Source organism: Chenopodium album, chromosome 11 (assembly GCF_948465745.1).
Source record: "Chenopodium album chromosome 11, dcCheAlbu1.1, whole genome shotgun sequence".
In the NCBI taxonomy this organism is placed as follows: Eukaryota; Viridiplantae; Streptophyta; class Magnoliopsida; order Caryophyllales; family Amaranthaceae; genus Chenopodium; species Chenopodium album.
In genome coordinates this window covers 13,734,694-13,747,360 of record NC_137844.1, presented here as the reverse complement: position 1 = coordinate 13,747,360, position 12,667 = coordinate 13,734,694, and the positions used below count along the sequence as shown (strand labels likewise).

At 32.6% G+C, this 12,667-nt stretch overlaps 1 long non-coding RNA gene across 3 annotated transcripts; it reads left to right on the top strand.

Moving 5' to 3' along the window:
• Positions 1 to 9,607: 9,607 nt before the first annotated feature.
• LOC145567421 (uncharacterized) lies at positions 9,608 to 12,667 on the top strand. Of its 3 annotated transcripts, none has more exons than XR_014095619.1 (5): positions 9,608 to 9,911; positions 10,887 to 10,933; positions 11,429 to 11,533; positions 11,620 to 11,670; positions 12,373 to 12,667. It is a non-coding gene; the product is annotated as an uncharacterized LOC145567421 (long non-coding RNA). The 3 variants fall into 3 exon arrangements; XR_014095621.1 differs by having other exon boundaries at positions 11,403 to 11,533; XR_014095620.1 differs by having other exon boundaries at positions 11,320 to 11,533.

The following is a 12,667-nucleotide window of genomic DNA, read 5'->3' as shown; positions in this document are numbered from 1 at the left end:
TAAATTATGGACTACATTGATGTTGTAGACCATGAGACTGATGGTGTTTTTACAGTTGAGCTAAGCTTAACACTCCGCACTTAAGTTACTATGTACCTGTTAAGCTTAGGAGTGTGGGATTGAACTATGATGCCTACGAGTTTGCATTTCTATACCATTGGGCTGATAAAAACTGCAATTACAAAGGACAGCACATGAACTGTATCTGACTACACCACTGAACCGAACATCATTATCACTCTCTTAATCCCTTCACAAATTTTCTAACAGTTGATAGATTGTGAATGCTTTTGAGTAACAAATTTAAGAAAAAGGGTCTTTTATACATGAACTTCCTAATATAAATGCTATGTTCCGCATAGTGCGTACAGTTTAAAGGTTGATCTCAATATAACAAAAATAATAAACATTCAAACAGTAGTTACTAATACCCTAATATGTAAGGTACAGCTTGCTTTAGTTTTAAGAAGAAAATATTTTGAGGCTACAATAAAATTAAAAAAAATACAATAAAAAAATCAAATAAAACAGATGAAAAATCATGCAATCACAGATTCACAGCCACATTTTACATTTACAGCCAGAATGATTAAGGATGATCCAAAATATAATGGGGGCACATTACAATCTGCAAGTTTGAATAGACTAACCTTTTTCTCCAATATAACCATTTTTGCATTTGCCAGCCTTGGTAGAAGTACCAACACTGCAAATGGATTCCATATTTCCCTTAGAAAATCCCTTCTCATTATTGAAAATCAACAATGTAGCCGGAGCCCCTGTGGCTGTTATATCCCGAGATGTTATCAAGAACTCCAAGGTTGGATCAACTCCTTGCGGATACTCATTATCTTCAGCATTCTACATAACAAAATATTCTTTGTAAATATCCTCATCAGATGATATCAAATTAATGCTCATCCAAATTTATTTATTTGTTTTGGTTAACGGCCTTCAAATTAGATTAAGATACTAACAGACTCAGTTACATCAGACATCAGTTAAGCTTAAGTTCAAGCCTTTAGCTACAAAGTGCTCATCGTATCCAAATTGACAAGATACTAATACAACATAAATACATAATGCAGCATAGACATTTGTCAAGTGCTCTAATGTATGCCAATTACATACACTAAATCTTGGCTAATCGTAATATGTACAAACACAGGTTACATACTTTTAATCCTAGAAAATCTACATTCTACAGATTACCAAACATGCTTCTTCATACATGCATAGGCAAAAGGTATAAATCAATTAAAAGTGATATGATGTATTATCATGTTATCATATCAGAGTAAAAAAAATAAAATCTTTTATGTAACAACCATCCCAAGATTCCCAAATAAACATAATATCACAGCTAAAAGTCATAACCAAGCTAAATCAAGCAGCATTAACCCACTGTCTAAAACCAAGACCGTTATTTTGTGCAAGTATATACATTATAATGCACGGTTGCTTCGATGCTATGTAGAAACTTTAGTGCTATGTTTGGATAACATATTAGAAGGGTAATGGAAGGGAGGAAAATAGGAGGAAGGGGAATGAAGGGAAAGTGGAGGAAATGATGAGCTCCATTTTCCCTCCAAATCTCTCCAATTTTGAAGGGATGGTCTTTATTAACAGAGGAGGGAAAATGGATCCCTCCCTCCCCCAACATATTATCCAAACAAGGAAGTTTGTCTCCCTCCCTCCCTTTCCCTTCCCTTCCTTTTCTTCCATTTTTTGTTATCCAAACATAGCCTAGAAGCTTTAATATCCTATTCAAGATTATTTACTCAATTCATCAGCTATACAAGAGTTTGTTTGGATAGCAAAGAAGGAAGGAAAAGAAGGGGAGGGAAAATGGAGGAAGGGAAGGGAAAAGAAAGGGAGGGGGAGGCGAGCTCCATTTTCCCTCCAAATCTCTCCAATTTTGGAGAGATTATGGTTATTATAGAGAAAGGGAAAATGGATCCCTCCCTCTCCTTCCCCCAATCTTTTACCCAAACAAGAGATTTTGTCCCCCTCTATTTCTCTTCTCTTCTTTTCCTTCCATTTCTTCCTATCCAAACAAAGTGTTAGTTTACAGTATTTATTAGATTTCAAAATGACCCAACTTCGCGCTACTTATGCTAAATATAGTAGCTATATTTGTAATCTAATCTAGTTTGATTATTACACTCATCTTCACAAACTAATTAATGCACCAAATCGTCCATAACAAAAGCAAACAAAGTACACTAAGAAAACCAGAGCATAAAACAAGCTAATACAAGAGTACCATCAAACTCCAGCTCCATATATGAGGAAAAAAATGCTGCATTATTTACACAAAAGTGCTAGTATTCATATCAATCATGTACTTTCACAATAACTAATCTTTCTATTACTAGTTATTTTTCTCTCTTAACCCACTTTCAATCTTTAATTCACACTTTACCACTTAAGCCCGTCTTAATAAGGTTATGTTTTCTTTACCTTGCAAGACTATCAGAATTGAATCTTTTAATCTTGTTAATCAAGCCAAACAAGAAAATTTTGAACCAAATCATCAAAGATCATCAATTTACATACTAAAAAAAATAGAAAATTAGACATTGACAAAAACACATTAAGACGAATATGATAATATCTAACATTATATTTTCTTATAAATTGTCATACGATACCAACAGACTAGATCTTTAAATATTAAGAGCAGATTAACTTATTTCAAGCTATGAGAATAAAGTCTTAGCCAAACACTACTAGTGTACTCTTTACATTATAAAAGGAGTACTCCCTAAATTATACTTCCTCGTTCACTTTTAATTCAACACTTAAAAGCATGAATAATAAAAGGTGAAGATTATAAACTACTCCCTAAATTACTCTAATAAATCTAACATAAGATCACAGGATTATAGTCAAACACGGATACACTTATTCAAATGTTCAAAATAGAACGGCTACCAAAAAGAATGTAAATTCACAAGGAACGGCTCATACCAAAAAGAGTAAACTACTTGCAATCTTGTTTAAGAACTAAAATTCGACCCGATTATGAAAAATTACATTAAATAACTTCCTTAGTCTTGTAGTTCTTCCTATTTTGATTTTTACTTTTGAGACAATAACTATAAAACAGGAAAAATTATAACGGCAGAGGGTCAGAAAAGAGGACTCGTCATAAACTCTACTCTCTTCGTTTCGGAATGATGTTCCGACTTTGACCAAAGTTGTCTCACAAAAAATTCTAAATAAGAACATCATTGTGGAATGGAGATAGTATCATTTAAGTATATAACAAAAGTAATAAAATGTAACAAAAAATAAAAGTAACAAGAAATAAACCTGAATAAGTTCCATCAAGAAATGAACATCTTTTGAGTATAAAGCAGCAGAGAGATTCTTAACAGCTTCTCGTAACATTTGCCTTAAAGGGTTTTTTCTCACACCAATTTCGAAGGTGTTTTTTCTTATTTCTTCAATATGTTGCTTTGCAACCTCCATTGTACCAGAATTTTGTTTCCTCCTTTGCAAATTTCACACAACAATATCTCAGAATTATGTTTTAAAGAAATGTACCATTAAAATTAAAAAACAGAGAAAAAAAAGGGTTATTTAAAAGCAAAGAAGAAATAAACTTAGGGAAGAAGGAAAATTGTGTACAGGAAAAGAGAGAAATTGACCTTTTGCATGCTTTTTGATCATTGATTGGTGCATTTGGTCGTCTTCTAGTCATTCTTTCGTCTTCCTAAGAAAGATTTTTGCCAAGGTCTTTAATTAATGTACTATACTTCACAGTAAATAAATTTGAGTTGATTTCTCACTTTTTCCAAAATTATTGAATTGACTTGCAATTGACTCCTCTAGATTTTATTCCATTGTTAACTGTTTTTTTGGTCGAATGATCTGCTCTTGAACCCTACGATCTTGTCAACAACTTATTGATTTCGATTAGTTAATTAAACTCTTGGGATATAGGGTTTGTCAATTTGTCTTGTTTTTTTTTTTTTTCAACCAAGGTTAAAAAAATTACCTAAATGCAGGATTTGAAAAAAAAACACACTTAAACATGATAAAGACTATATTACCCTTTTCATTCTCCTTTACTAGCTATTACTGTAGTAAGAAGTTCACTCTCTCTGACTCACTTGCCTGTACTTCTTCATCCTTCCCTCCAATTTCAACTCTCTCTCTCCTGTTTCTCCCTCTATAATCTCAAATCCCTAACAACACTTTGCCAATTCCAACCAATTAAGTGCGCAAATCTAAATATGACCTATTAATCAAAAATCAAACACAAAAATTAGCAAAATTAACATCAAATTCCTCAAAATTCAAGCTCGAATCAACATTTTCGCTAATTACTCCGTACAAGCTAATTCATACACATATATGGCCAAAGTAATGCAAATCTCGTTCAATGCGGAACTTTAATTCAAAATTAAACATTGATAATTGCCAAATAAACATCAATTTTTTCGAAAATTAAAGTTCAAATCTCCTTTTTTTTCACCAAATTTAAAGCTAATTCGTACACAAATATCACCCTAATTAATGTAAATCTCGCTAACAGCCGAGCTTCAATGACTAGCAGCACTTGATGACAATGAAATGACGACTCCTCTTCGTGGCCAATTATCAAAATCAAAGCCTTATAACGCAAACTGTATATGAAAGTTAATTACAGCAAAATTAAGTAATAATCGAAAGGTTTAGCCTACTACGGAGTACTAACTTATTAAACAACATAAAATGATCATCAATCCATCATCTCTCTGATAACATTGCAATTCAATTAAAAAAAAAAAAAAAAAAAAAAAAAAAAAAAAAACATACGCACAAAATGAAATCAATAACAATTCCACTGAAATTAACTTCAATTGACACCTTGGATTATCTTTTGAGCTGATTTATCTAAATTTTTGTCAATCCAATTAATTGAAACCAGAAATAATATATGCATTGAATAATAAAAAAATTACAAACAATTGACACCAAAAAAATTTGTTCATTAATTTGCATTTTCAACATATATTTACCAACATCAAACTTGTATAATAGCCACAAAAAAATCATTAACTACAAACAAATTGAAACCCTAGTAAATTTCTATTTTCTCTCTTACTCATCAGACTTCTCCTCTTCATCCACAAACAGAGTATGCTGAGCCATCTTCTCTGAATTCTTCCTCCTCCTCTTGTTTACCCTGTTCTTCTTTCTCATCCTCTTCTTCCTTTCCCTCTTCCTCTCTTCACACTTCCACTTCTGTTCTGCAGATTGTTCCTCCAAGTACGTAATTCGCACACCACGGGACCCAGCTTTGATCCACTTCACATCTTTTGCAGGAGTAGTCCAGTGGACCGAAACCTTCTGATTGCCTGGAATCGTCAGGAACTCTTGATACTCTGCCCAGCAAGTAACGGTTATGTTTTTGAAGCTCTCACAAAAACTCAACAACTCTTCTTCATTCTTCCTCATACTCTCCAGATGAGCCTTCTGCTCCTCAGTTACCTCCTCATTCATCACCTGATCCTCATATGCTGAGATGGCTCTCCGAGTGATGATGAGTTGCCGAAGGTTGTCGGTGGTAGGGGAGGGTGGTTCGGTTTCGGGAAGGACAAGAGCAGGGGGTGTTGAATGAGTAGGGGACGGTGGCGGAGAGATGGCGGAGTACACGGAGGGGGGAGATCCGGAAGAGGATCGAGGAGGAGAAGGCGGGAGAACGGTTTCAGGTTGCGCCATGGTTTTTCAAATTTTGAAATGTGGAAATTGAAAGGTTGATTTTATACAACGTGGGAAATTGTGAGAAAGGCAGAATCTTATCAGAACCGTCAATCTTGAAATTTATCCAAGGGTGAAGAGTAGCTTAGAGTAAGATATACGGATTGAGGCTTGTGGATCGATGACGTGGACTTTAATATGCCATTTTCCGGTTTTCTTAGTTTTTGCCTTGAATATTATCAAAACCATTACTCCGTATTAACTTTGTTTCAAAAAAAAAAACCATTATTAACTCAATGTTGCAAATTCAAATAATTCTACTTTAAAATTATTTATTTAAAGTAACATTCATTTTCCAAAAATCATATTATTAAACTCAAATCGACTTTCAATCCAAACAAATTGGTATAACACATCGGGTATTTTTAAAATCCTGATTAAATTAGATCCAAATAAAATTGAACAAAATAAAATTTTTCTATGTGTCTAAATTTTTTTTTTCAACTAATTAAACTTAGTAACATAGAAAGCCCAATAAGCTAACCCGACTAAAACTTTTTTTAATCATCCGCAAGACATATTTTTTACCGAGTATTCTTTAATTGCATCATTACGAAGGGTTATTTGGCTCAATATAAAATGACGGTTTATTTTAATTTGGATTTTGGACCAGACTTAGAGGTGATCAAAAATCGGGCCCGGCCTTAACACAATTTCTCGTGCCCAAACCCGTAAAAAAGTAGCAGGCTTTTCGGGCTAAAATGGAATTTTCGGTTTTTTTCGGGCTGGGTTCGGACTTTTTAACTAAAATTGCGTTTTTATGCTTGTGCAAACCCGCCCTATTTTCGGGCCGGGACAATATTGATCACCTCTAACCAGACCCAAATTTCCAAACTATTAAGGTTATGGATTAGACCAGATTGGATTTGGGAAATTCAAATCGGTTTGAATTTGACTTTTCAAATACAATTGTTTTTTTCTTTTATAAATCGCCGCTTCTATCCATTATTCGTCAAAATATATTTTTTCAATTTATTTAACCCAACTGATTTTTAATCAAAACTCCTCATCGATAATTAGTTCACATTTTAACCTCTTAAACAAAAATCCATTATCTCTTTATTTTTACACTTTAGAATTCACTTATCACTTTTTTAATATCCTATATGAAAAGTGAAAGGGCCTTTTGGGTGATAAATTTCACTATCCCCAAATTACCCTTCTCAAGTTGCAAAATTACCAAAAAAAAAAAAAAAAAAAAAACAAAAAATCCAATCATAACTACCCAATAATAACCGCTCCCTTTCTTCCACAAAAATTTACATATTCAACTGTTCTCACTCCCCATAAAATATAAAACCACTTTTTATTTTTTTCCATCTAATTTCTTATATTGTACACGCGTAGTGTGTATCTCTTAACTTGTACGTATAGAAACTACTACTTCGTATAAATTATCAAAAAGTTTATATTTATCTTTAGAGAGTTCGAATGATGTATTCCCTTAATTGAATCAATATGTTGATTTAAAAGTCTCTTCTTAAAATTAACTTTGTTCCCCATAGTTATTTAACATAATAAAATTTACTCAAGTTAATTAACTTGTCGATTTCTTAATTTGGCCAATTACTTAATCAATTTTGTAAGTTCAATTCATTAGTCCGAATTCCTTAAGTCCAGGCCATAGAATATATTGTCCATAACCACCTTGTAACTCCAATTTCATCTAACATGCCATTTAGATTCATTCAAACTCATTCAAAATTACATGAACAATTAGCAAATCATCTAGAAAATTCTAACAGTACAACTTATTCCAACAATTCACAAGTCAAAATTTGCAAACTTTTATATAAACATGTCATGAACACTTGGCCATATTTTGCGATTGATTCAAGTAGCTACCACACCAAAAGCATGTATCTCATTTCTTCCTCAATCAAAACGTTCCAACATATGCTCACTCAAACGCCTAAAATCCAATTTTGAGTATGTCTTATATGCATAAAGTGTTTATGGACAACTAGGTGAAGCTAATTTTGAATTTTGTGGGTTCTTTGGGGGGTTCACTTTTATCAATTTAGTTTGATTTCGTATGACTTACTTATGATAAAGTGATAATCGTCCAATTGCACCTTTTCATTTATCAATTTAGTTTGATTTCATATGATTTACTTAAGATAAATTAAAATGGATAATTATCCAATTGCACTTGTTCGATAATGTGTTAAAAACCTTTAAAAAAAATAGTTTGCACGTCTATTGGACATACACATACACAAACACAAGGACACTAGCAACAATGTCACCCATACTATTTAGTCCCAGCATGACAACATGATTGTTTATCCTTTTTTTTTTTTTTTTGTGTGTGTGTGTGAGTGTTTTGAGACTACGTGATTGTGTATAGCTAAGTAGCTAACTACCTTGATATGCACTTTTAGTTAGTATGGATTATGTGATCATGTTTATGATTTCTTACTACCCTCTTATATTCTTCAAAGAGCAATGTGTAATACCCCAAATTTTTGGGTATATACTAAAATAATTATTAGGTAATTACATCCCTAATAATTCAATTTTACAGAGTAACTTATTATTACTACTAATTTTTTTAATATTCTATCATTCCTTAATTTTTATTTTCTTAATCCATAAAAGTAATCATAAACATTGAATTGAGACTATACATGGAAATTATTTATATCTTTCTTATTTTCTTTATCCCCTTTTCTTACCAATATGAGAACATTGAATGTGGTATGATTTGCCAACAAGAATTTATGACGTATCTTCCTTATTATATTCCTCTACGAAGGTATGTCACTCCTAAGTCCTAAATGAAGGAAATGTGTCCTCGACTTTAGTGCAATTACTTAATATAATCATGGATCGTATTATGGAGATAGTAATTCGTTTATTTGGGTCGTCTATTCGTCTTGCTAGAGAATGTTATAGAACTTTGGGTTAGTAAGTAACAAACTCGAAGCCCGCCTAAACGGATCCTACAAGGTCACACATTAGGTTTGGATCAATAAAGAAACCCGGAGCCCAAAGTGGGCCTTAGGGTGACCGGCCAAGGAGGGAAAGGGGAGAGAAAACCCTAACCTAATTAATAATAATATGATTATATATTAATTAGTGATTTGGGAAAATAAAGAATACAGTATTCAGTTTTCTGAAAACAACGTAAGTTTTCTCTCAATATTTTCTCTCTAAAATCGGTTCTCTACTCCAAGAAAGGTGAAAGGTTTTTCCCGTCCAACTAGCATTGGTGAAGTGTTGATTCAACCCGGTGGACCAAATAGAGGAGTTGCATTTGAGGCTCTTTATCTCCGCTAGAGAAGAAGGTTGCTAAAAGGATTCACGCTTCAAAGGTTAATTCTAAACTATTATGTGATCCTTTATTTGTATATGCATGAGATCCTGTTTAGGTGCTTATGAATGAGATTCATGAAATTCCTCTTAGAGTACCTAACACCCTTCAGTGGTATCAGTTAGCCCCTTGCATATAATTTACTGGTCACAATAATATGATTATTTTGATGTGTAATTAGGCTAATTTTAATTCGATTAAGGGGAGGAACTGAATTATGGATTAAATAACCTTATTAAACACTACAACAAAAACAAGCAAAAGCGACAGTCAAATGCAACAGTTAAATCTAGTGCAATGGTTTGATGCAACGGTCATAGCTAGTGCAACGGTCTAATGCAACAGGTGAAGCTAATGCAACGGAATTTTTGCCTAATGTAATGGCTTTAAAATAACCGTTGCAGTAGCTCTTCAAATGCAACGAATTTCCAGCCTATTGCCACGGTTTTATAATGACTGTTGCACTAGTTACTCGGTATTATTATCACACATGTGCGCGGTGAACTACTGATGATATGTTAACTTTTCCAACTTTCTCGAAAATTCTAAATCTCGAAAATAGACAACCCTCGTCTCTTTTTTTTGGGGCTCTCCTCCATTGAAGCTCGCATCTTTCCTCATTGAAGCCCGCAACTCTCTCTCGGTCTCTCCTCTAGTGAAAATCTCACACTCTCTATCCTTCTATGAACCTTTCACTCGTTGCATTCTCTCTCCTCCATTGAAGTGTGAATTCTCCATGGTACTGTTCGTAGTCTAAATCCTCCATTGAAGTGACTTCTGAGCTTTTTCGTCCATTGAAGTAGCTTTACGAGCTTTCTTTTCATTTGAAGCAACATTTGAGGTAATATTTTCAAACAATGAATATCAATTTCGTCATCTAGGATTTATCGCTAATTACTTGCATCATTATATTCAATCTAGGGTTTAAAGTTTGATTTGAAGCACAATTAATTTACTGCTCTTGTTTAGCTTGTTTCAATTCTAAATTTGTTTCTTTGTTTTGATTTGTTCATTTTTGCTCAAGAAATTGAGAAAAATGGTGATAATTTTGGAAATTTGAAATATTGACCTTAATTAGTTTAATTCTAATTTTGTGGGGTTTATTGGATTTTTTCTGGGTTTACGATATTTGTTCAATTGTTGATTACAAAACATTTGATGGGTAGGGATTTGGTAATTGATACTCTCATCAATTGGGCCATTCATCGTCATCATTTCTACAAGATGTAATCTCATTTTTTCTCCTATCTCAAATCAATTTTGATCTGAATTCTTGTAAACTATGTAGGCACTGATTTTTTTGAAATAAAGTACTCATTTCATAAAGTACAGTAGGAAGGGGAAGCCTAAGTTTTGCCCATTAAGACTTTCCACGGTGCCTATTCTTCTTTTCCCCCCAGTTTTTCTCTATTTTGATTAGTGACTCATGTTTGGTTTTTAATATTTGGTTATATTTCTTGAATCATATTTATCTAAATTTTACTTATTGAAGTATAATTTTTACTAGAAATACTTATATCACTAATGGTATGACCACAACGTCATCTTACAGTGGGATTAATTTCTCAAATCATCAAGGTATGCATCTACCATACTATCTTCTAGTGTGGGAGATCGGATATTTATTATTTACAATCATGTTATAAATGCTTGTTGTCTGTTATGTACTCTGTCTTTCCACTTCAATTGATAATTATTACCAGATAGTCATTAGTTTATGCATAATATAATGTACAGACATTACATCTATAAAAAAAAAAAAGACAAATTTTAATTATCTTTGCATTGTTTACCTGATGAAGCAAACTTTTTGCAGACTTAAAGAAAACACCTCAATTGGTTGAGCCAATGAACATCAGTGAGGTGAGTATCTTCCACAAACATTAGACAGATTTACATCCTATTGAATTCCAATCCAATCTCAATGCTTTATTCATTAGTTTCTCAAACTTTTACGATGCTAAGTTTGTTTATTACCTTACACTCCTTACCACCTAAAAAAATTCATAAAAGAAATTTCTTTCTATTTGCTTAGCTAGATAGATGAATGGGCAGAGCTTGAACATAACACATCAATTCCTAGATGAGCAAAGATTTAATAGTGTTAAAAGAAAAACCCCAAGCAAAACAATACTCTGTTAAATATTGCATGCTTATGGAATTTTGTTTGTATTTTGCGTAGTATAAAGAGTTCTATTTATATTTGCGTATACTTTGTTATTCCTGATTTATATGCAAATTGTTTTCAGGTACGTACTCCCATATCCATTCTTGATTCCAAAGGATACTTTAATTTGATTTACTGATCAAGGTCCGTCAACTTTTATTGTAGACTTATTTCCACATTTTATATTTTAGTTGTTAGCTAGCCACTATATTTGGTTAAAATCAGATATATCCAGAAAGTAGTATGAGCTAGCATTTTGCAAAAATCAAACCTGGTGATGTTGTAGAAGTGAAAGGGTAAGCTCCTCCGCCATATTTTTTTAGTGACAGTTAGGATTTTAGTGCAGTTATTGATCAAGTTGCTTATTTGAATTCTTGTACAGACCCATTGAGAAGCTTAGTTTACTCCCATTATGAAGAAATACATCGGCATGGTAAGAAACAAGACCTCTTACCTTTTAATTAGTTTCTATTTTTATATGAATTATTCTTATGAGATGAAAAGAACAAGGCCTCTGTCATACCTTTTAATTTGCATACTGAACTTATTAATAGGGTGAGCAAGCCAGGCCAAATCTGAAAGGGTAGTGATTGAGATCTTTATACTTATATTCGGTGTCTTAAATGAATTGGCCATCGTAGGAAGAGATAGGGGGGGTTATATATTTATGCAAGATCATGTGTTTGTTCCTTGGAAAGTTCTATCTAATTACTTATACCGCTTGGCGGCTTGGGTGTTTAGGTGGGACTAGTGTCACTCCAATGCTTCAAGTAGCTAGTTAGTTGAGGCTATTCTGAATCCCTTAAGATTAGTTCTCTAATAGCCTAATATATATGTTCTTGGTGCATAGGAGGATTGAATAAATTGTGTTTAGGTGATAACGTATTTACAATCTATGTTTAAAGAGAAGCTTCATGCTATTTGTCTATCAGAGTTAGTTTGATTGTTGTGTTGGGATAAAGAATTTGTTTTAGCCATATAGTATGGTTATTATTTCCTCTCTATTTTAATTTAATGTTCCTATAAATATTATTTAGTATTTGTTTTATTTATTATGTAGTCTATGATGATAATATTCCTATTTTTTTTTTTAAGAAATGAAAATATTCCTAATGTCATATTTTTTTTTGTATAGGTACACGATGAACCACAATGAGTAGAACATGAAAATTGACATGATTGTTGTGACACTCTTGATCGAGGATTGTCAGACTCGTACTTCTTAGTTTTGAGTTACTTTTTTTTACGGTAGTTTTAAATTACTTAATGACCTTGTTTAGGTAGATATATTAGGAGAATATATGATGCATTGTAAAGAAATGTATTTTGGCTTAGGAATTATTTCAATGTAGCATTAATTGCATAATTATACAATATAATTAAATTAAATACTATACTTTTTTAATCAAAATGAAATGATTGTTATTCAA